At 35.0% G+C, this 25,130-nt stretch overlaps 1 protein-coding gene and 1 long non-coding RNA gene across 2 annotated transcripts in view; one reads left to right on the forward strand and one right to left on the reverse strand.

Moving 5' to 3' along the window:
* LOC117492937 (immunoglobulin gamma-1 heavy chain-like) overlaps positions 1–25,130 on the reverse strand; it is a 63,489-nt gene that overhangs the window by 17,789 nt on the left and 20,570 nt on the right.
* Positions 1–25,130, forward strand: part of LOC117493033 — a 55,361-nt gene that overhangs the window by 10,074 nt on the left and 20,157 nt on the right. The gene's annotated exons all lie outside the window — the stretch shown is intronic.

A 25,130-nucleotide genomic window follows, 5' to 3' on the forward strand; every position in this document is an offset into this window, starting at 1 on the left:
TACTATTTGTTGTTTTAGATAGGCACAACATGTTTCATATGCAGACCTTATTTTCCTGTTCCATGTTCAAATAAACAATTTTCAGTGGTACCGCTGAGAAAAAGTAATATTTTTGGTCATGGAAAGTGAGGTAAAGGTCATGGAAAAGTAATTGAAAATCATTGGTGAAAAAGTGTGTGAACCCTGTAGTTCAGGTTTTTGTATTGCCCAATATCACTGTGGCTGCCATCCCATCCACAGTGCCACACGCTCATACAAAAACCGTTGCTTGATACAGTGCATTGTATTTCTCTCCCTTTTTTCTGCTCTTATTTTTCACTGACTTTCTCTTTTGGTGTTATTTATGTATCTTTTTTAAACATCAAAGCAAATTCCTTTTACCATCCTTACCAAATTCTGAATCGTTTTTTGTAAGGTAATCTTTAAGCCAATGTTGCCTAACAAAATCCTATGTAGTTGATCACATTATTTTCAATTATCATACATCTGTGCTTTTCATGAGGAGGTTATGTAGGTCACATATCTCACCTCCTGGTTTCCTTATTAGCACCACATGTCCTCCAGTGGAAAGGGGTTTTTGTCACACAATGTATCACTGTGGGAGCTGCCATATAGCACTGTGATACAACTCCATACAAAAACTCCACCCAGTACACTGGCTGACATGACAACACACACATGTTGCTCTGTGTTTGTAATCTTATAATCTAATCTTGTAAAAGGAACCATCAGTGCAATAGTTTTCTAATATTTTCTTTTGTTATCTGTTGTGTTGCATATACACCTGAACAATGGCTTTACATTATGGGAATGGTGCAATTAAACAAAAGTGTGTAATATCCTCCTAAATTAAATGAGAAGCAGAATTACTCTAGCATGTAATAAGATCACAAGGTGTTATTAACACTGTATGTTGGTAGGTCAAGCTTTTTTCTGAGATGTTTCCTGTTTTCTCATGTTCAAACAAAAAAATATATTTAACATAATTCCTCATATATTTAATTTAAACTGCCATTTGTACATTTAATATCACCTTGCTTTAGATTCAAGGGATTTGGGGGGATTACCTGATCTTCTCTTTCTTGACGCACAGTGATATTGAGTATTTTAGTTCAGGTTTTTGTATTGCCCAATATCACTGTGGTGCCCATTCGATCCACAGTGCTACATGCTCATACAAAAACCCTTGCTTGATACAGTGCATTGTATTTCTCTCCCTTTTTTTCCAATATCTGCTTTTATCTTTTATTTTTTGCTTTCTCTTTTGCTGTTATTTATGTACATTTAAACATCAAAGCAAATTCCTTTTACCATCCTTACCAAATTCTGAATCGTTTTTTGTAAGGTAATTTATAAGCCAATGTTGCCTACCAAAATCCTATGTAATTGATCACATTATTTTCAATTATCATACATCTGTGCTTTTCATGATGAAGTTATATAGGTCACATATCTCACCTCCTGGTCTCCTTATTAGCACCACATGTCCTCCAGTGGAAATAGGTTGTTGTCACACAATGTATCACTGTGGGAGCTGCTAGATCGAGCACTGTGATACAACTCCATACAAAAACTCCACCCAGTACACTGACTGACATGACAACACACACATGTTGCTCTGTGTTTGTAATCTTATAATCTAATCGTGTAAAAGGAACCATCAGTGCAATAGTTTTCTAATATTTAATTTTTTCATCTGTCGTGTTGCATATACACCTGAAAAATGGCTATAAATTATGGGAATGGTGCTAACAAAAGTGTGTAATATCCTCCTAAATTAAATGAGAAGCAGAATTACTCAAGCATGTAAGATCAAAAGGCTCTGACAGGATTATTCATATTTCAAACTGGGGATATTTTATTCAGGCATGGTGTCCAAAGTGTGGGTTAACCCAGCAGAAAGGTGTTATTAACACTGTATGTTGGGAGGTCAAGCTTTTTTCTGAGGTGTTTCCTGTTTTCTCATGTTCAAACAAAAACATATATTTAACATAATTCCTCATATATTTAATTTAAACTGCCACTTGTACATTTAATATCACCTTGCTTTAGATTCAAGGGATTTGGGGGGATTACCGGATCTTCTCTTTCTTGAGGCACAGTGATATTGAGTATTTTAGTTACAGGGTTTGTAAGGGTCATTTAAAAACCTGCAAAAGTCATGGAAATTCAAAATGCAAATTCCAGGTCCTGGAAAAGTTATGGAAAACAATATCTTTCCCAAAGTTTTGGAAAAGTCATGGAAATGTAACTAAAGTTGCATAAAATATAATTTATATTTGATCTAATCGCCGAAATATTAATACTATAATGATAATAAACACTGTATCGTATAGTAATGAAACGTAAAATGGCATTTCACTGTTGAGGTATGTTGCTGGTGAGATTTTTATAATCACGCCCTCTAGTCTACAGTTGCTTTAGCCCGTAGAAGCTAGTAAGCCTACTATTTGTTGTTTTAGATAGGCACAACATGTTTCATATGCAGACCTTATTTTCCTGTTCCATGTTAAAATAAACAATTTTCAGTGGTACCGCTGAGAAAAAGTAATATTTTTGGTCATGGAAAATGAGGTAAAGGTCATGGAAAAGTAATTGAAAATCATTGTTGAAAAAGTGTGTGAACCCTAGTTCAGGTTTTTGTATTGCCCAATATCACTGTGGCTGCCATCCCATCCACAGTGCCACACGCTCATACAAAAACCGTTGCTTGATACAGTGCATTGTATTTCTCTCCCTTTTTTCTGCTCTTATTTTTCACTGACTTTCTCTTTTGGTGTTATTTATGTATCTTTTTTAAACATCAAAGCAAATTCCTTTTACCATCCTTACCAAATTCTGAATTGTTTTTTGTAAGGTAATTTATAAGCCAATGTTGCCTAACAAAATCCTATGTAGTTGATCACATTATTTTCAATTATCATACATCTGTGCTTTTCATGAGGAGGTTATGTAGGTCACATATCTCACCTCCTGGTTTCCTTATTAGCACCACATGTCCTCCAGTGGAAAGGGGTTTTTGTCACACAATGTATCACTGTGGTTGCTGTATTCTGCACTGTGATATGACTCCATACAAAAACTCCACCCAGTACACTGGCTGTCACAACACACACACTTGCTTTGAACCCTTTCATTTTAGTTGATGATTTTACGATTTAATCCTAGAACAGAATCACCTGTACAAGTGTCTCCTTTTGTTTAGTTTCAGAGTTTCACTAATACAGTTATAAAAAGAAAATGCATATACAAACTAAGTATACATGTGAATGAGAAACACATTGCATGAAACATGGAAAATAGGCTCTGACAGAAGATTACATATTTTCATACTCATTATATTTTGGTACAGGTATATCATCCTGTTTATCATATTTAAAAATACTGCCCAGTCTTTTATAGAACAGAATATATCTTTGTTGTCATCATACAAAGTTTAACGACATTTCTTTGGCATCTCTCACTGCAGTAATGAAAATAGACACAAATGAATAAATAAATAAATAAAAGCAGATGTAGCAGCAATGACAGGGTAATGCAATAAAATGTTATAACAATGTGCATATTATTAATTCTTAAGTAGTACGTTTGTGAAATGTATTCAAACTCACTCTATTTTCTTCAAGTCACAGCTTCCTATAATTGTTTGCATATCTTTCATCTAAAGTTTACGGAGCTTTGCCAGAGGTTTTTGTAACTGTGTCAATCACTGTGGCTGCCCCCGTAGACACAGTGAAACACCACTGTGCAGAAACCTGTGCCACTGTAGCTCATCCCCTTCTCTGAAGTACACGGCTAATAAAATGGCTACTTTTAAAATGAATCATTTTTGATAATTCATAATAAGAAAAATGGGATTGTAATAACCACTGTACATACCTTTTGTATTTGTATTCATTCACATTGTTCAATGGCCGTACTAAATGACTTTGAACATGCAGAATATTCCAATAATAAAAGTCTTTTAATATTTTTTTTTATCTATATTAACATTATGGACAAATTACATTCACACGCTTCTGATGAGAGTGATGAATGGTTTTTTGGGATTTTGAAAAATATGATATGATAGCAAGACAAAAACAGCTTTTCTGGGGTTTGTGGGTTTCTAAGGTTTTAGGCATAGTGACTCTGGGCCTCTGTTTAGTTTAGGACAGGTTTTTGTACGAGTATGTAGCACTGTGCCCCCCCCGCCCCATCCACACAGTGCCACATACTCGTACAAAAACCTGACAGCGTGTGTGGTCAATGTTTTGTACTCAGCAGGAGTATTCACAATATTTCAGCACTCCTTTTTTTTTTAACTATGAAATGATACAATATGCTTCTGTGGTTTTTGTCATTTTACACTTGGAAACCTAATACCATTTTTATTACCACAATCCTCCGGGTGTTAAGGTCACTTTGTCAGTTTTTAAGCTCATGATTCCTAAAACCACCATTTTATTGTCAGTATTTAATTACTTATCATTACAACTCAACCACAACAACTTACCTATGGGATATCATGTTGAGACTTAATGAGCAGTAATGGGACGTTAAGTGCAAATTAAACTATTCCTTACTTTTAACTTTCTTTTGCAATGGAATATTTTTTTATTTAATATTTGTATATTTTCTGTTTTCTTATGGTTTGTATTAGTGCTGGGAGGTATACCGTTTCATACCCTGAACTTTATACCGTAGGATGTGAACGTTTCATATACTTAATAACGTGGCAGTGTTACAAAATGTGTAATGTCTGAGATGTCTTGATGTCTCAATCCTCAACAAGCTTTACCAAAGCCTTAATGTCGCCTCACTAGTCTGTAGATAATGTTCAGCTTTGGTGCCTTTATGACGTTCACAGTGTAGCCATTTTGACTGTTAAATAAAGTGTGTTAAAGTCTCTATATTGAGGGATAATAGTGCAGTGCCAGCCAAGTTGCACTAGTTATATTTGTTTAAATACTTGAATATTGTCTGTGTAGTGTACCTTGGCTTGAAGCGAGGTTTATTACGTTGCACTTTCTTCTTTTATTTTGAACCTCTGTTTGAAGGTCAATCATAATTCAAATGTGCAGTTTCAGGGAAGGGGGGATTTGTTTACATTTTCAAACAGTGCTTTTCTTGTTAGTAGTTATGTTGTTATGTGGTACGCAAAGTTTGCACAATAAAATGGTTTACATTTTGCAGCTGTTTCATGCATTTTGATTCCTTCACCAAATAAGACTCATGAGGGCCACCACTGATCAGGTGTGTTTGTGTGTGGCCAACACTTATAAATGTAAATACATTTCCACTCATTGAAAAATAAATAAATGCCATGATACACTGTGATACCGTTATAGTTTGGAAAAATACTGAGTTTTTTGTCATACCGCCCAGCCCTAGTTTGTATTAGCAACTACTGCACAGCAATTTCCCTCTGGATAACACAAAATAGTGTCTTATCTTAATCTTTTCTTTTTCTTAAGCATCTTTACTCATCTTAAGAGTTTATTTTGTACAAATACAGGCATCAGAAAGCACTCCGACCTTCTGAGCCGTCTTTTGTATCATCAGCATCATACACAGCATTCCTTTCAGTCAGTAGAAATAGGTTTTTGTCACACAATGTATCACTGTGGGAGCCGCTGCTATATAGAGCACTGTGATACAACTCCATACAAAAACTCCACCCAGTACACTGACTGACATGACAACACACACATGTTGCTCTGTGTTTGTAATCTTATAATCTAATCGTGTAAAAGGAACCATCAGTGCAATAGTTTTCTAATATTTTCTTTTCTTCATCTGTCGTGTTGCTTATACACCTGAAAAATGGCTATAAATTATGGGAATGGTGCTAACAAAAGTGTGTAATATCCTCCTAAATTAAATGAGAAGCAGAATTACTCAAGCATGTAAGATCAAAAGGCTCTGACAGGATTATTCATATTTCAAACTGGGGATATTTTATTCAGGCATGGTGTCCAAAGTGTGGGTTAACCCAGCAGAAAGGTGTTATTAACACTGTATGTTGGTAGGTCAAGCTTTTTTCTGAGGTGTTTCCTGTTTTCTCATGTTCAAACAAAAACATATATTTAACAGAATTCCTCATATATTTAATTTAAACTGCCACTTGTACATTTAATATCACCTTGCTTTAGATTCAAGGGATTTGGGGGGATTACCTGATCTTCTCTTTCTTGAGGCACAGTGATATTGAGTATTTTAGTTACAGGGTTTGTAAGGGTCATTAAAAAACCTGGAAAAGTCATGGAAATTTAACTAAAGTTGCATCAAATATAATTAGAATTTGATCTAATCGCCGAAATAGTAATACTATAATGATAATAAACACTGTATCGTATAGTAATGAAACGTAAAATGGCATTTCACTGTTGAGATATTTTGCTGGTGAGATTTTTACAATCACGCCCTCTAGTCTACAGTTGCTTTAGCCCGTAGAAGCTAGTAAGCCTACTATTTGTTGTTTTAGATAGGCACAACATGTTTCATATGCAGACCTTATTTTCCTGTTCCATGTTAAAATAAACAATTTTCAGTGGTACCGCTGAGAAAAAGTAATATTTTTGGTCATGGAAAATGAGGTAAAGGTCATGGAAAAGTAATTGAAAATCATTGTTGAAAAAGTGTGTGAACCCTGTAGTTCAGGTTTTTGTATTGCCCAATATCACTGTGGCTGCCATCCCATCCACAGTGCCACACGCTCATACAAAAACCGTTGCTTGATACAGTGCATTGTATTTCTCTCCCTTTTTTCTGCTCTTATTTTTCACTGACTTTCTCTTTTGGTGTTATTTATGTATCTTCTTTAAACATCAAAGTAAATTCCTTTTACCATCCTTACCAAATTCTGACTAGTTTTTTGTAAGGTAATTTATAAGCCCATGTTGCCTAACAAAATCCTATGTAGTTGATCACATTATTTTCAATTATCATACATCTGTGCTTCTCATGAGGAGGTTATGTAGGTCACATATCTCACCTCCTGGTTTCCTTATTAGCACCACATGTCCTCCAGTGGAAAGGGGTTTTTGTCACACAATGTATCACTGTGGTTGCTGTATTCTGCACTGTGATATGACTCCATACAAAAACTCCACCCAGTACACTGACTGACATGACAACACACACATGTTGCTCTGTGTTTGTAATCTTATAATCTAATCTTGTAAAAGGAACCATCAGTGCAATAGTTTTCTAATATTTTCTTTTGTTATCTGTTGTGTTGCATATACACCTGAACAATGGCTTTACATTATGGGAATGGTGCAATTAAACAAATGTGTGTAATATCCTCCTAAATTAAATGAGAAGCAGAATTACTCTAGCATGTAATAAGATCACAAGGTGTTATTAACACTGTATGTTGGTAGGTCAAGCTTTTTTCTGAGATGTTTCCTGTTTTCTCATGTTCAAACAAAAAAAAATATTTAACATAATTCCTCATATATTGAATTTAAACTGCCACTTGTACATTTAATATCACCTTGCTTTAGATTCAAGGGATTTGGGGGGATTACCTGATCTTCTCTTTCTTGACGCGCAGTGATATTGAGTATTTTAGTTCAGGTTTTTGTATTGCCCAATATCACTGTGGTGCCCATTCGATCCACAGTGCTACATGCTCATACAAAAACCCTTGCTTGATACAGTGCATTGTATTTCTCTCCCTTTTTTTCCAATATCTGCTTTTATCTTTTATTTTTTGCTTTCTCTTTTGCTGTTATTTATGTACATTTAAACATCAAAGCAAATTCCTTTTATCATCCTTACCAAATTCTGGTTCGTTTTTTGTAAGGTAATTTATAAGCCCATGTTGCCTAACAGTAATTGATTACATTATTTTCAATTATCATACATCTGTGCTTCTCATGAGGAGGTTATGTAGGTCACATATCTCACCTCCTGGTTTCCTTATTAGCACCACATGTCCTCCAGTGGAAAGGGGTTTTTGTCACACAATGTATCACTGTGGTTGCTGCCATATGGAGCACTGTGATACAACTCCATACAAAAACTCCACCCAGTACACTGACTGACATGACAACACACACATGTTGCTCTGTGTTTGTAATCTTATAATCTAATCGTGTAAAAGGAACCATCAGAGCAATAGTTTTCTAATATTTTCTTTTCTTCATCTGTCGTGTTGCTTATACACCTGAACAATGGCTTTACATTATGGGAATGGTGCTAACAAAAGTGTGTAATATCCTCCTAAATTAAATGAGAAGCAGAATTACTCAAGCATGTAAGATCAAAAGGCTCTGACAGGATTATTCATATTTCAAACTGGGATATTTTATTCAGGCATGGTGTCCAAAGTGTGGGTTAACCCAGCAGAAAGGTGTTATTAACACTGTATGTTGGTAGGTCAAGCTTTTTTCTGAGGTGTTTCCTGTTTTCTCATGTTCAAACAAAAACATATATTTAACATAATTCCTCATATATTTAATTTAAACTGCCACTTGTACATTTAATATCACCTTGCTTTAGATTCAAGGGATTTGGGGGGATTACCTGATCTTCTCTTTCTTGAGGCACAGTGATATTGAGTATTTTAGTTACAGGGTTTGTAAGGGTCATTTAAAAACCTGGAAAAGTCATGGAAATTTAACTAAAGTTGCATCAAATATAATTTGAATTTGATCTAATCGCCGAAATAGTAATACTATAATGATAATAAACACTGTATCGTATAGTAATTAAATGTAAAATGGCATTTAACTGTCGAGGTATTTTGCTGGTGAGATTTTTATAATCACGCCCTCTAGTCTACAGTTGCTTTAGCCCGTAGAAGCTAGTAAGCCTACTATTTGATTTGTTTTAGATAGGCACAACATGTTTCATATGCAGACCTTATTTTCCTGTTCCATGTTAAAATAAACAATTTTCAGTGGTACCGCTGAGAAAAAGTAATATTTTTGGTCATGGAAAGTGAGGTAAAGGTCATGGAAAAGTAATTGAAAATCATTGTTGAAAAAGTGTGTGAACCCTAGTTCAGGTTTTTGTATTGCCCAATATCACTGTGGCTGCCATCCCATCCACAGTGCCACACGCTCATACAAAAACCGTTGCTTGATACAGTGCATTGTATTTCTCTCCCTTTTTTCTGCTCTTATTTTTCACTGACTTTCTCTTTTGGTGTTATTTATGTATCTTTTTTAAACATCAAAGCAAATTCCTTTTACCATCCTTACCAAATTCTGAATCGTTTTTTGTAAGGTAATCTTTAAGCCAATGTTGCCTAACAAAATCCTATGTAGTTGATCACATTATTTTCAATTATCATACATCTGTGCTTCTCATGAGGAGGTTATGTAGGTCACATATCTCACCTCCTGGTCTCCTTATTAGCACCACATGTCCTCCAGTGGAAAGGGGTTTTTGTCACACAATGTATCACTGTGGTTGCTGTATTCTGCACTGTGATATGACTCCATACAAAAACTCCACCCAGCACACTGGCTGTCACAACACACACACTTGCTTTGAACCCTTTCATTTTAGTTGATGATTTTACGATTTAATCCTAGAACAGAATCACCTGTACAAGTGTCTCCTTTTGTTTAGTTTCAGAGTTTCACTAATACAGTTATAAAAAAGAAAATGCATATACAAACTAAGTATACATGTGAATGAGAAACACATTGCATGAAACATGGAAAATAGGCTCTGACAGAAGATTACATATTTTCATACTCATTATATTTTGGTACAGGTATATCATCCTGTTTATCATATTTAAAAATACTGCCCAGTCTTTTATAGAACAGAATATATCTTTGTTGTCATCATACAAAGTTTAACGACATTTCTTTGGCATCTCTCACTGCAGTAATGAAAATAGACACAAATAAATAAATAAATAAATAAAAGCAGATGTAGCAGCAATGACAGGGTAATGCAATAAAATGTTATAACAATGTGCATATTATTAATTCTTAAGTACTACGTTTGTGAAATGTATTCAAACTCACTCTATTTTCTTCAAGTCACAGCTTCCTATAATTGTTTGCATATCTTTCATCTAAAGTTTACGGAGCTTTGCCAGAGGTTTTTGTAACTGTGTCAATCACTGTGGCTGCCCCCGTAGACACAGTGAAACACCACTGTGCAAAAACCTGTGCCACTGTAGCTCATCCCCTTCTCTGAAGTACACGGCTAATAAAACGGCTACTTTTAAAATGATTCATTTTGATAATTCATAATAAGAAAAATGGGATTGTAATAACCACTGTACATACCTTTTGTATTTGTATTCATTCACATTGTTCAATGGCCGTACTAAATGACTTTGAACATGCAGAATATTCCAATAATAAAAGTCTTTTAATATTTTTTTTTGATCTATATTAACATTATGGACAAATTACATTCACACGCTTCTGATGAGAGTGATGAATGGTGTTTTGGGATTTTGAAAAATATGATATGATAGCAAGACAAAAACAGCTTTTCTGGGGTTTGTGGGTTTCTAAGGTTTTAGGCATAGTGACTCTGGGCCTCCGTTTAGTTTAGGACAGGTTTTTGTACGAGTATGTAGCACTGTGCCCCCCCCCCCGTTCCACACAGTGCCACATACTCGTACAAAAACCTGACAGCGTGTGTGGTCAATGTTTTGTACTCAGCAGGAGTATTCACAATATTTCAGCACTCCTTTTTTTTTTAACTATGAAATGATACAATATGCTTCTGTTGTTTTTGTCATTTTACACTTGGAAACCTAATACCAATTTTATTACCACAATCCTCCGGGTGTTAAGGTCACTTTGTCAGTTTTTAAGCTCATGATTCCTAAAACCACCATTTTATTGTCAGTATTTAATTACTTATCATTACAACTCAACCACAACAACTTACCTATGGGATATCATGTTGAGACTTAATGAGCAGTAATGGGACGTTAAGTGCAAATTAAACTATTCCTTACTTTTAACTTTCTTTTGCAATGGAATATTTTTTTATTTAATATTTGTATATTTTCTGTTTTCTTATGGTTTGTATTAGTGCTGGGAGGTATACCGTTTCATACCCTGAACTTTATACCGTAGGATGTGAACGTTTCATATACTTAATAACGTGGCAGTGTTACAAAATGTGTAATGTCTGAGATGTCTCAATCCTCAACAAGCTTTACCAAAGCCTTAATGTCGCCTCACTAGTCTGTACATAATGTTCAGCTTTGGTGCCTTTATGACGTTCACAGTGTAGCCATTTTGACTGTTAAATAAAGTGTGTTAAAGTCTCTATATTGAGGGATAATAGTGCAGTGCCAGCCAAGTTGCACTAGTTATATTTGTTTAAATACTTGAATATTGTCTGTGTAGTGTACCTTGGCTTGAAGCGAGGTTTATTACGTTGCACTTTCTTCTTTTATTCTGAACCTAAGTTTGAAGGTCAATCATAATTCAAATGTGCAGTTTCAGGGAAGGGGGGATTTGTTTACATTTTCAAACAGTGCTTTTCTTGTTAGTAGTTATGTTGTTATGTGGTACGCAAAGTTTGCACAATAAAATGGTTTACATTTTGCAGCTGTTTCATGCATTTTGATTCCTTCACCAAATAAGACTCATGAGGGCCACCACTGATCAGGTGTGTTTGTGTGTGGCCAACACTTATAAATGTAAATACATTTCCACTCATTGAAAAATAAATAAATGCCATGATACACTGTGATACCGTTATAGTTTGGAAAAATACTGAGAGTTTTTTGTCATACCGCCCAGCCCTAGTTTGTATTAGCAACTACTGCACAGCAATTTCCCTCTGGATAACACAAAATAGTGTCTTATCTTAATCTTTTCTTAAGCATCTTTACTCATCTTAAGAGTTTATTTTGTACAAATACAGGCATCAGAAAGCACTCCGACCTTCTGAGCCGTCTTTTGTATCATCAGCATCATACACAGCATTCCCTTCAGTCAGTAGAAATAGGTTTTTGTCACACAATGTATCACTGTGGGAGCCGCTGCTATATTGAGCACTGTGATACAACTCCATACAAAAACTCCACCCAGTACACTGACTGACATGACAACACACACATGTTGCTCTGTGTTTGTAATCTTATAATCTAATCTTGTAAAAGGAACCATCAGAGCAATAGTTTTCTAATATTTTCTTTTTTCATCTGTCGTGTTGCATATACACCTGAACAATGGCTTTACATTATGGGAATGGTGCTAACAAATGTGTGTAATATCCTCCTAAATTTAATGAGAAGCAGAATTACTCTAGCATGTAATAAGATCACAAGGTGTTATTAACACTGTATGTTGGTAGGTCAAGCTTTTTTCTGAGATGTTTCCTGTTTTCTCATGTTCAAACTAAAAAATATATTTAACATAATTCCTCATATATTTAATTTAAACTGCCATTTGTACATTTAATATCACCTTGCTTTAGATTCAAGGGATTTGGGGGGATTACCTGATCTTCTCTTTCTTGACGCACAGTGATATTGAGTATTTTAGTTCAGGTTTTTGTATTGCCCAATATCACTGTGGTTGCCATTCGATCCACAGTGCTACATGCTCATACAAAAACCCTTGCTTGATACAGTGCATTGTATTTCTCTCCCTTTTTTTCCAATATCTGCTTTTATCTTTTATTTTTTGCTTTCTCTTTTGCTGTTATTTATGTACATTTAAACATCAAAGCAAATTCCTTTTATCATCCTTACCAAATTCTGACTAGTTTTTTGTAAGGTAATTTATAAGCCAATGTTGCCTCACAAAATCCTATGTAGTTGATCACATTATTTTCAATTATCATACATCTGTGCTTTTCATGAGGAGGTTATGTAGGTCACATATCTCACCTCCTGGTCTCCTTATTGTCACCACATGTCCTCCAGTGAAAAGGGGTTTTTGTCACACAATGTATCACTGTGGGAGCTGCCATATAGCACTGTGATACAACTCCATACAAAAACTCCACCCAGTACACTGACTGACATGACAACACACACATGTTGCTCTGTGTTTGTAATGTTATAATCTAATCGTGTAAAAGGAACCATCAGTGCAATAGTTTTCTAATATTTTCTTTTCTTCATCTGTCGTGTTGCATATACACCTGAACAATGGCTATAAATTATGGGAATGGTGCTAACAAAAGTGTGTAATATCCTCCTAAATTTAATGAGAAGCAGAATTACTCAAGCATGTAAGATCAAAAGGCTCTGACAGGATTATTCATATTTCAAACTGGGGATATTTTATTCAGGCATGGTGTCCAAAGTGTGGGTTAACCCAGCAGAAAGGTGTTATTAACACTGTATGTTGGTAGGTCAAGCTTTTTTCTGAGGTGTTTCCTGTTTTCTCATGTTCAAACAAAAACATATATTTAACATAATTCCTCATATATTTAATTTAAACTGCCACTTGTACATTTAATATCACCTTGCTTTAGATTCAAGGGATTTGGGGGGATTACCTGATCTTCTCTTTCTTGAGGCACAGTGATATTGAGTATTTTAGTTACAGGGTTTGTAAGGGTCATTAAAAACCTGCAAAAGTCATGGAAATTTAACTAAAGTTGCATAAAATATAATTTATATTTGTTCTAATCGCCGAAATATTAATACTATAATGGTAATAAACACTGTATCGTATAGTAATGAAACGTAAAATGGCATTTAACTGTCGAGGTATGTTGCTGGTGAGATTTTTATAATCACGCCCTCTAGTCTACAGTTGCTTTAGCCCGTAGAAGCTAGTAAGCCTACTATTTGTTGTTTTAGATAGGCACAACATGTTTCATATGCAGACCTTATTTTCCTGTTCCATGTTAAAATAAACAATTTTCAGTGGTACCGCTGAGAAAAAGTAATATTTTTGGTCTTGGAAAGTGAGGTAAAGGTCATGGAAAAGTAATTGAAAATCATTGGTGAAAAAGTGTGTGAACCCTGTAGTTCAGGTTTTTGTATTGCCCAATATCACTGTGGCTGCCATCCCATCCACAGTGCCACACGCTCATACAAAAACCGTTGCTTGATACAGTGCATTGTATTTCTCTCCCTTTTTTCTGCTCTTATTTTTCACTGACTTTCTCTTTTGGTGTTATTTATGTATCTTTTTTAAACATCAAAGCAAATTCCTTTTACCATCCTTACCAAATTCTGACTAGTTTTTTGTAAGGTAATTTATAAGCCAATGTTGCCTACCAAAATCCTATGTAGTTGATCACATTATTTTCAATTATCATACATCTGTGCTTTTCATGAGGAAGTTATGTAGGTCAAATATCTCACCTCCTGGTTTCCTTATTAGCACCACATGTCCTCCAGTGGAAAGGGGTTTTTGTCACACAATGTATCACTGTGGGAGCTGTATTCTGCACTGTGATATGACTCCATACAAAAACTCCACCCAGCACACTGGCTGTCACAACACTCACACTTGCTTTGAACCCTTTCATTTTAGTTGATGATTTTACGATTTAATCCTAGAACAGAATCACCTGTACAACTGTCTCCTTTTGTTTAGTTTCAGAGTTTCACTAATACAGTTATAAAAAAGAAAATGCATATACAAACTAAGTATACATGTGAATGAGAAACACATTGCATGAAACATGGAAAATAGGCTCTGACAGAAGATTACATATTTTCATACTCATTATATTTTGGTACAGGTATATCATCCTGTTTATCATATTTAAAAATACTGCCCAGTCTTTTATAGAACAGAATATATCTTTGTTGTCATCATACAAAGTTTAACGACATTTCTTTGGCATCTCTCACTGCAGTAATGAAAATAGACACAAATGAATAAATAAATAAAAGCAGATGTAGCAGCAATGACAGGGTAATGCAATAAAATGTTATAACAATGTGCATATTATTAATTCTTAAGTACTACGTTTGTGAAATGTATTCAAACTCACTCTATTTTCTTCAAGTCACAGCTTCCTATAATTGTTTGCATATCTTTCATCTAAAGTTTACGGAGCTTTGCCAGAGGTTTTTGTAACTGTGTCAATCACTGTGGCTGCCCCCGTAGACACAGTGAAACACCACTGTGCAAAAACCTGTGCCACTGTAGCTCATCCCCTTCTCTGAAGTACACGGCTAATAAAACGGCTACTTTTAAAATGATTCATTTTGATAATTCATAATAAGAAAAATGGGATTGTAATAACCACTGTACATACCTTTTGTATTTGTATTCATTCACATTGTTCAATGGCCGTACTAAATGACTTTGAACATGCAGAATATTCCAATAATAAAAGTCTTTTCATATTTTTTTTTTATCTATATTAACATTATGGACAAATTACATTCACACGCTTCTGATGAGAGTGATGAATGGTTTTTTGGGATTTTGAAAAATATGATATGATAGCAAGACAAAAACAGCTTTTCTGGGGTTTGTGGGTTTCTAAGGTTTTAGGCATAGTGACTCTGGGCCTCTGTTCAGTTTAGGACAGGTTTTTGTACGAGTATGTAGCACTGTGCCCCCCCCCCCCGTTCCACACAGTGCCACATACTCGTACAAAAACCTGACAGTGTGTGTGGTCAATGTTTTGTACTCAGCAGGAGTATTCACAATATTTCAGCACTCCTTTTTTTTTTAACTATGAAAAGATACAATATGCTTCTGTTGTTTTTGTCATTTTACACTTGGAAACCTAATACCATTTTTATTACCACAATCCTCCGGGTGTTAAGGTCACTTTGTCAGTTTTTAAGCTCATGATTCCTAAAACCACCATTTTATTGTCAGTATTTAATTACTTATCATTACAACTCAACCACAACAACTTACCTATGGGATATCATGTTGAGACTTAATGAGCAGTAATGGGACGTTAAGTGCAAATTAAACTATTCCTTACTTTTAACTTTCTTTTGCAATGGAATATTTTTTTATTTAATATTTGTATATTTTCTGTTTTCTTATGGTTTGTATTAGTGCTGGGAGGTATACCGTTTCATACCCTGAACTTTATACCGTAGGATGTGAACGTTTCATATACTTAATAACGTGGCAGTGTTACAAAATGTGTAATGTCTGAGATGTCTTGATGTCTCAATCCTCAACAAGCTTTACCAAAGCCTTAATGTCGCCTCACTAGTCTGTAGATAATGTTCAGCTTTGGTGCCTTTATGACGTTCACAGTGTAGCCATTTTGACTGTTAAATAAAGTGTGTTAAAGTCTCTATATTGAGGGATAATAGTGCAGTGCCAGCCAAGTTGCACTAGTTATATTTGTTTAAATACTTGAATATTGTCTGTGTAGTGTACCTTGGCTTGAAGCGAGGTTTATTACGTTGCACTTTCTTCTTTTATTTTGAACCTCTGTTTGAAGGTCAATCATAATTCAAATGTGCAGTTTCAGGGAAGGGGGGATTTGTTTACATTTTCAAACAGTGCTTTTCTTGTTAGTAGTTATGTTGTTATGTGGTACGCAAAGTTTGCACAATAAAATGGTTTACATTTTGCAGCTGTTTCATGCATTTTGATTCCTTCACCAAATAAGACTCATGAGGGCCACCACTGATCAGGTGTGTTTGTGTGTGGCCAACACTTATAAATGTAAATACATTTCCACTCATTGAAAAATAAATAAATGCCATGATACACTGTGATACCGTTATAGTTTGGAAAAATACTGAGTTTTTTGTCATACCGCCCAGCCCTAGTTTGTATTAGCAACTACTGCACAGCAATTTCCCTCTGGATAACACAAAATAGTGTCTTATCTTAATCTTTTCTTTTTCTTAAGCATCTTTACTCATCTTAAGAGTTTATTTTGTACAAATACAGGCATCAGAAAGCACTCCGACCTTCTGAGCCGTCTTTTGTATCATCAGCATCATACACAGCATTCCTTTCAGTCAGTAGAAATAGGTTTTTGTCACACAATGTATCACTGTGGGAGCCGCTGCTATATAGAGCACTGTGATACAACTCCATACAAAAACTCCACCCAGTACACTGACTGACATGACAACACACACATGTTGCTCTGTGTTTGTAATCTTATAATCTAATCGTGTAAAAGGAACCATCAGTGCAATAGTTTTCTAATATTTTCTTTTCTTCATCTGTCGTGTTGCTTATACACCTGAAAAATGGCTATAAATTATGGGAATGGTGCTAACAAAAGTGTGTAATATCCTCCTAAATTAAATGAGAAGCAGAATTACTCAAGCATGTAAGATCAAAAGGCTCTGACAGGATTATTCATATTTCAAACTGGGGATATTTTATTCAGGCATGGTGTCCAAAGTGTGGGTTAACCCAGCAGAAAGGTGTTATTAACACTGTATGTTGGTAGGTCAAGCTTTTTTCTGAGGTGTTTCCTGTTTTCTCATGTTCAAACAAAAACATATATTTAACAGAATTCCTCATATATTTAATTTAAACTGCCACTTGTACATTTAATATCACCTTGCTTTAGATTCAAGGGATTTGGGGGGATTACCTGATCTTCTCTTTCTTGAGGCACAGTGATATTGAGTATTTTAGTTACAGGGTTTGTAAGGGTCATTAAAAAACCTGGAAAAGTCATGGAAATTTAACTAAAGTTGCATCAAATATAATTAGAATTTGATCTAATCGCCGAAATAGTAATACTATAATGATAATAAACACTGTATCGTATAGTAATGAAACGTAAAATGGCATTTCACTGTTGAGATATTTTGCTGGTGAGATTTTTACAATCACGCCCTCTAGTCTACAGTTGCTTTAGCCCGTAGAAGCTAGTAAGCCTACTATTTGTTGTTTTAGATAGGCACAACATGTTTCATATGCAGACCTTATTTTCCTGTTCCATGTTAAAATAAACAATTTTCAGTGGTACCGCTGAGAAAAAGTAATATTTTTGGTCATGGAAAGTGAGGTAAAGGTCATGGAAAAGTAATTGAAAATCATTGGTGAAAAAGTGTGTGAACCCTGTAGTTCAGGTTTTTGTATTGCCCAATATCACTGTGGCTGCCATCCCATCCACAGTGCCACACGCTCATACAAAAACCGTTGCTTGATACAGTGCATTGTATTTCTCTCCCTTTTTTCTGCTCTTATTTTTCACCGACTTTCTCTTTTGGTGTTATTTATGTATCTTTTTTAAACATCAAAGCAAATTCCTTTTACCATCCTTACCAAATTCTGAATCGTTTTTTGTAAGGTAATTTATAAGCCAATGTTGCCTAACAAAATCCTATGTAGTTGATCACATTATTTTCAATTATCATACATCTGTGCTTTTCATGAGGAGGTTATGTAGGTCACATATCTCACCTCCTGGTTTCCTTATTAGCACCACATGTCCTCCAGTGGAAAGGGGTTTTTGTCACACAATGTATCACTGTGGTTGCTATATTCTGCACTGTGATATGACTCCATACAAAAACTCCACCCAGTACACTGGCTGACATGACAACACACACATGTTGCTCTGTGTTTGTAATGTTATAATCTAATCTTGTAAAAGGAACCATCAGTGCAATAGTTTTCTAATATTTTCTTTTGTTATCTGTTGTGTTGCATATACACCTGAACAATGGCTTTACATTATGGGAATGGTGCAATTAAACAAATGTGTGTAATATCCTCCTAAATTAAATGAGAAGCAGAATTACTCTAGCATGTAATAAGATCACAAGGTGTTATTAACACTGTATGTTGGTAGGTCAAGCTTTTTTCTGAGATGTTTCCTGTTTTCTCATGTTCAAACAAAAAAATATATTTAACATAATTCCTCATATATTTAATTTAAACTGCCATTTGTACATTTAATATCACCTTGCTTTAGATTCAAGGGATTTGGGGGGATTACCTGATCTTCTCTTTCTTGACGCACAGTGATATTGAGTATTTTAGTTCAGGTTTTTGTATTGCCCAATATCACTGTGGTTGCCATTCGATCCACAGTGCTACACGCTCATACAAAAACCCTTGCTTGATACAGTGCATTGTATTTCTCTCCCTTTTTTTCCAATATCTGCTTTTATCTTTTATTTTTTGCTTTCTCTTTTGCTGTTATTTATGTACATTTAAACATCAAAGCAAATTCCTTTTACCATCCTTACCAAATTCTGAATCGTTTTTTGTAAGGTAATTTATAAGCCAATGTTGCCTAACAAAATCCTATGTAGTTGATCACATTATTTTCAATTATCATACATCTGTGCTTCTCATGAGGAGGTTATGTAGGTCACATATCTCACCTCCTGGTCTCCTTATTGTCACCACATGTCCTCCAGTGGAAAGGGGTTTTTGTCACACAATGTATCACTGTGGGAGCTGCCATATAGCACTGTGATACAACTCCATACAAAAACTCCACCCAGTACACTGACTGACATGACAACACACACATGTTGCTCTGTGTTTGTAATGTTATAATCTAATCGTGTAAAAGGAACCATCAGTGCAATAGTTTTCTAATATTTAATTTTTTCATCTGTCGTGTTGCATATACACCTGAAAAATGGCTATAAATTATGGGAATGGTGCTAACAAAAGTGTGTAATATCCTCCTAAATTAAATGAGAAGCAGAATTACTCAAGCATGTAAGATCAAAAGGCTCTGACAGGATTATTCATATTTCAAACTGGGGATATTTTATTCAGGCATGTTGTCCAAAGTGTGGGTTAACCCAGCAGAAAGGTGTTATTAACACTATGTTGGTAGGTCAAGCTTTTTTCTGAGGTGTTTCCTGTTTTCTCATGTTCAAACAAAAACATATATTTAACATAATTCCTCATATATTTAATTTAAACTGCCACTTGTACATTTAATATCACCTTGCTTTAGATTCAAGGGATTTGGGGGGATTACCTGATCTTCTCTTTCTTGAGGCACAGTGATATTGAGTATTTTAGTTACAGGGTTCGTACGGTCATTAAAAACCTGGAAAAGTCATGGAAATTCAAAATGCAAATTCCAGGTCCTGGAAAAGTTATGGAAAACAATATTTTTCCCAAAGTTTTGGAAAAGTCATGGAAATGTAACTAAAGTTGCATAAAATATAATTTATATTTGATCTAATCGCCGAAATATTAATACTATAATGATAATAAACACTGTATCGTATAGTAATGAAACGTAAAATGGCATTTCACTGTTGAGATATTTTGCTGGTGAGATTTTTATAATCACGCCCTCTAGTCTACAGTTGCTTTAGCCCGTAGAAGCTAGTAAGCCTACTATTTGTTGTTTTAGATAGGCACAACATGTTTCATATGCAGACCTTATTTTCCGGTTCCATGTTAAAATAAACAATTTTCAGTGGTACCGCTGAGAAAGAGTACATTTTCTTGGTCATGGAAAATTAGGTAAAGGTCATGGAAAAGTAATTGAAAATCATTGGTGAAAAAGTGTGTGAACCCTGTAGTTCAGGTTTTTGTATTGCCCAATATCACTGTGGCTGCCATCCCATCCACAGTGCCACACGCTCATACAAAAACCGTTGCTTGATACAGTGCATTGTATTTCTCTCCCTTTTTTCTGCTCTTATTTTTCACTGACTTTCTCTTTTGGTGTTATTTATGTATCTTTTTTAAACATCAAAGCAAATTCCTTTTACCATCCTTACCAAATTCTGAATTGTTTTTTGTAAGGTAATTTATAAGCCAATGTTGCCTAACAAAATCCTATGTAGTTGATCACATTATTTTCAATTATCATACATCTGTGCTTCTCATGAGGAGGTTATGTAGGTCAAATATCTCACCTCCTGGTTTCCTTATTAGCACCACATGTCCTCCAGTGGAAAGGGGTTTTTGTCACACAATGTATCACTGTGGTTGCTATATTCTGCACTGTGATATGACTCCATACAAAAACTCCACCCAGCACACTGGCTGTCACAACACACACACTTGCTTTGAACCCTTTCATTTTAGTTGATGATTTTACGATTTAATCCTAGAACAGAATAACCTGTACAACTGTCTCCTTTTGTTTAGTTTCAGAGTTTCACTAATACAGTTATAAAAAAGAAAATGCATATACAAACTAAGTATACATGTGAATGAGAAAGAAATTGCATGAAACATGGAAAATAGGCTCTGACAGAAGATTACATATTTTCATACTCATTATATTTTGGTACAGGTATATCATCCTGTTTATCATATTTAAAAATACTGCCCAGTCTTTTATAGAACAGAATATATCTTTGTTGTCATCATACAAAGTTTAACGACATTTCTTTGGCATCTCTCACTGCAGTAATGAAAATAGACACAAATGAATAAATAAATAAAAGCAGATGTAGCAGCAATGACAGGGTAATGCAATAACATGTTATAACAATGTGCATATTATTAATTCTTAAGTACTACGTTTGTGAAATGTATTCAAACTCACTCTATTTTCCTTCAAGTCACAGCTTCCTATAATTGTTTGCATATCTTTCATCTAAAGTTTACGGAGCTTTGCCAGAGGTTTTTGTAACTGTGTCAATCACTGTGGCTGCCCCCGTAGACACAGTGAAACACCACTGTGCAAAAACCTGTGCCACTGTAGCTCATCCCCTTCTCTGAAGTACACGGCTAATAAAACGGCTACTTTTAAAATGATTCATTTTGATAATTCATAATAAGAAAAATGGGATTGTAATAACCACTGTACATACCTTTTGTATTTGTATTCATTCACATTGTTCAATGGCCGTACTAAATGACTTTGAACATGCAGAATATTCCAATAATAAAAGTCTTTTAATATTTTTTTTTGATCTATATTAACATTATGGACAAATTACATTCACACGCTTCTGATGAGAGTGATGAATGGTGTTTTGGGATTTTGAAAAATATGATATGATAGCAAGACAAAAACAGCTTTTCTGGGGTTTGTGGGTTTCTAAGGTTTTAGGCATAGTGACTCTGGGCCTCTGTTCAGTTTAGGACAGGTTTTTGTACGAGTATGTAGCACTGTGCCCCCACCCCCCCATCCACACAGTGCCACATACTCGTACACAAACCTGACAGCGTGTGTGGTCAATGTTTTGTACTCAGCAGGAGTATTCACAATATTTCAGCACTCCTTTTTTTTTTTAACTATGAAATGATACAATATGCTTCTGTTGTTTTTGTCATTTTACACTTGGAAACCTAATACCAATTTTATTACCACAATCCTCCGGGTGTTAAGGTCACTTTGTCAGTTTTTAAGCTCATGATTCCTAAAACCACCATTTTATTGTCAGTATTTAATTACTTATCATTACAACTCAACCACAACAACTTACCTATGGGATATCATGTTGAGACTTAATGAGCAGTAATGGGACGTTAAGTGCAAATTAAACTATTCCTTACTTTTAACTTTCTTTTGCAATGGAATATTTTTTTATTTAATATTTGTATATTTTCTGTTTTCTTATGGTTTGTATTAGTGCTGGGAGGTATACCGTTTCATACCCTGAACTTTATACCGTAGGATGTGAACGTTTCATATACTTAATAACGTGGCAGTGTTACAAAATGTGTAATGTCTGACATGTCTTGATGTCTCAATCCTCAACAAGCTTTACCAAAGCCTTAATGTCGCCTCACTAGTCTGTACATAATGTTCAGCTTTGGTGCCTTTATGACGTTCACAGTGTAGCCATTTTGACTGTTAAATAAAGTGTGTTAAAGTCTCTATATTGAGGGATAATAGTGCAGTGCCAGCCAAGTTGCACTAGTTATATTTGTTTAAATACTTGAATATTGTCTGTGTAGTGTACCTTGGCTTGAAGCGAGGTTTATTACGTTGCACTTTCTTCTTTTATTCTGAACCTAAGTTTGAAGGTCAATCATAATTCAAATGTGCAGTTTCAGGGAAGGGGGGATTTGTTTACATTTTCAAACAGTGCTTTTCTTGTTAGTAGTTATGTTGTTATGTGGTACGCAAAGTTTGCACAATAAAATGGTTTACATTTTGCAGCTGTTTCATGCATTTTGATTCCTTCACCAAATAAGACTCATGAGGGCCACCACTGATCAGGTGTGTTTGTGTGTGGCCAACACTTATAAATGTAAATACATTTCCACTCATTGAAAAATAAATAAATGCCATGATACACTGTGATACCGTTATAGTTTGGAAAAATACTGAGAGTTTTTTGTCATACCGTCAGCCCTAGTTTGTATTAGCAACTACTGCACAGCAATTTCCCTCTGGATAACACAAAATAGTGTCTTATCTTAATCTTTTCTTAAGCATCTTTACTCATCTTAAGAGTTTATTTTGTACAAATACAGGCATCAGAAAGCACTCCGACCTTCTGAGCCGTCTTTTGTATCATCAGCATCATACACAGCATTCCCTTCAGTCAGTGGAAATAGGTTTTTGTCACACAATGTATCACTGTGGGAGCTGCTGCCATATGGAGCACTGTGATACAACTCCATACAAAAACTCCACCCAGTACACTGACTGACATGACAACACACACATGTTGCTCTGTGTTTGTAATCTTATAATCTAATCTTGTAAAAGGAACCATCAGAGCAATAGTTTTTTAATATCACCTTGCTTTAGATTCAAGGGATTTGGGGGGATTACCTGATCTTCTCTTTCTTGACGCACAGTGATATTGAGTATTTTAGTTCAGGTTTTTGTATTGCCCAATATCACTGTGGTTGCCATTCGATCCACACTGCTACATGCTCATACAAAAACCCTTGCTTGATACAGTGCATTGTATTTCTCTCCCTTTTTTTCCAATATCTGCTTTTATCTTTTATTTTTTGCTTTCTCTTTTGCTGTTATTTATGTACATTTAAACATCAAAGCAAATTCCTTTTATCATCCTTACCAAATTCTGACTAGTTTTTTGTAAGGTAATTTATAAGCCCATGTTGCCTAACAAAATCCTATGTAATTGATCACATTATTTTCAATTATCATACATCTGTGCTTTTCATGAGGAGGTTATGTAGGTCACATAACTCACCTCCTGGTTTCCTTATTAGCACCACATGTCCTCCAGTGGAAAGGGGTTTTTGTCACACAATGTATCACTGTGGGAGCCGCTATATAGAGCACTGTGATACAACTCCATACAAAAACTCCACCCAGTACACTGACTGACATGACAACACACACATGTTGCTCTGTGTTTGTAATCTTATAATCTAATCTTGTAAAAGGAACCATCAGTGCAATAGTTTTCTAATATTTAATTTTTTCATCTGTCGTGTTGCATATACACCTGAAAAATGGCTTTACATTATGGGAATGGTGCTAACAAAAGTGTGTAATATCCTCCTAAATTAAATGAGAAGCAGAATTACTCAAGCATGTAAGATCAAAAGGCTCTGACAGGATTAATCATATTTCAAACTGGGGATATTTTATTCAGGCATGGTGTCCAAAGTGTGGGTTAACCCAGCAGAAAGGTGTTATTAACACTGTATGTTGGGAGGTCAAGCTTTTTTCTGAGGTGTTTCCTGTTTTCTCATGTTCAAACAAAAACATATATTTAACATAATTCCTCATATATTTAATTTAAACTGCCACTTGTACATTTAATATCACCTTGCTTTAGATTCAAGGGATTTGGGGGGATTACCTGATCTTCTCTGTCTTGAGGCACAGTGATATTGAGTATTTTAGTTCCAGGGTTCGTACGGTCATTAAAAACCTGCAAAAGTCATGGAAATTCAAAATGCAAATTCCAGGTCCTGGAAAAGTTATGGAAAACAATATTTTTCCCAAAGTTTTGGAAAAGTCATGGAAATGTAACTAAAGTTGCATAAAATATAATTTATATTTGATCTAATCGCCGAAATATTAATACTATAATGATAATAAACACTGTATCGTATAGTAATGAAACGTAAAATGGCATTTCACTGTTGAGGTATGTTGCTGGTGAGATTTTTATAATCACGCCCTCTAGTCTACAGTTGCTTTAGCCCGTAGAAGCTAGTAAGCCTACTATTTGTTGTTTTAGATAGGCACAACATGTTTCATATGCAGACCTTATTTTCCTGTTCCATGTTAAAATAAACAATTTTCAGTGGTACCGCTGAGAAAAAGTAATATTTTTGGTCATGGAAAATGAGGTAAAGGTCATGGAAAAGTAATTGAAAATCATTGTTGAAAAAGTGTGTGAACCCTGTAGTTCAGGTTTTTGTATTGCCCAATATCACTGTGGTTGCCATCCCATCCAC

This window comes from Trematomus bernacchii, unplaced genomic scaffold (assembly GCF_902827165.1).
Source record: "Trematomus bernacchii unplaced genomic scaffold, fTreBer1.1, whole genome shotgun sequence".
In the NCBI taxonomy this organism is placed as follows: Eukaryota; Metazoa; Chordata; class Actinopteri; order Perciformes; family Nototheniidae; genus Trematomus; species Trematomus bernacchii.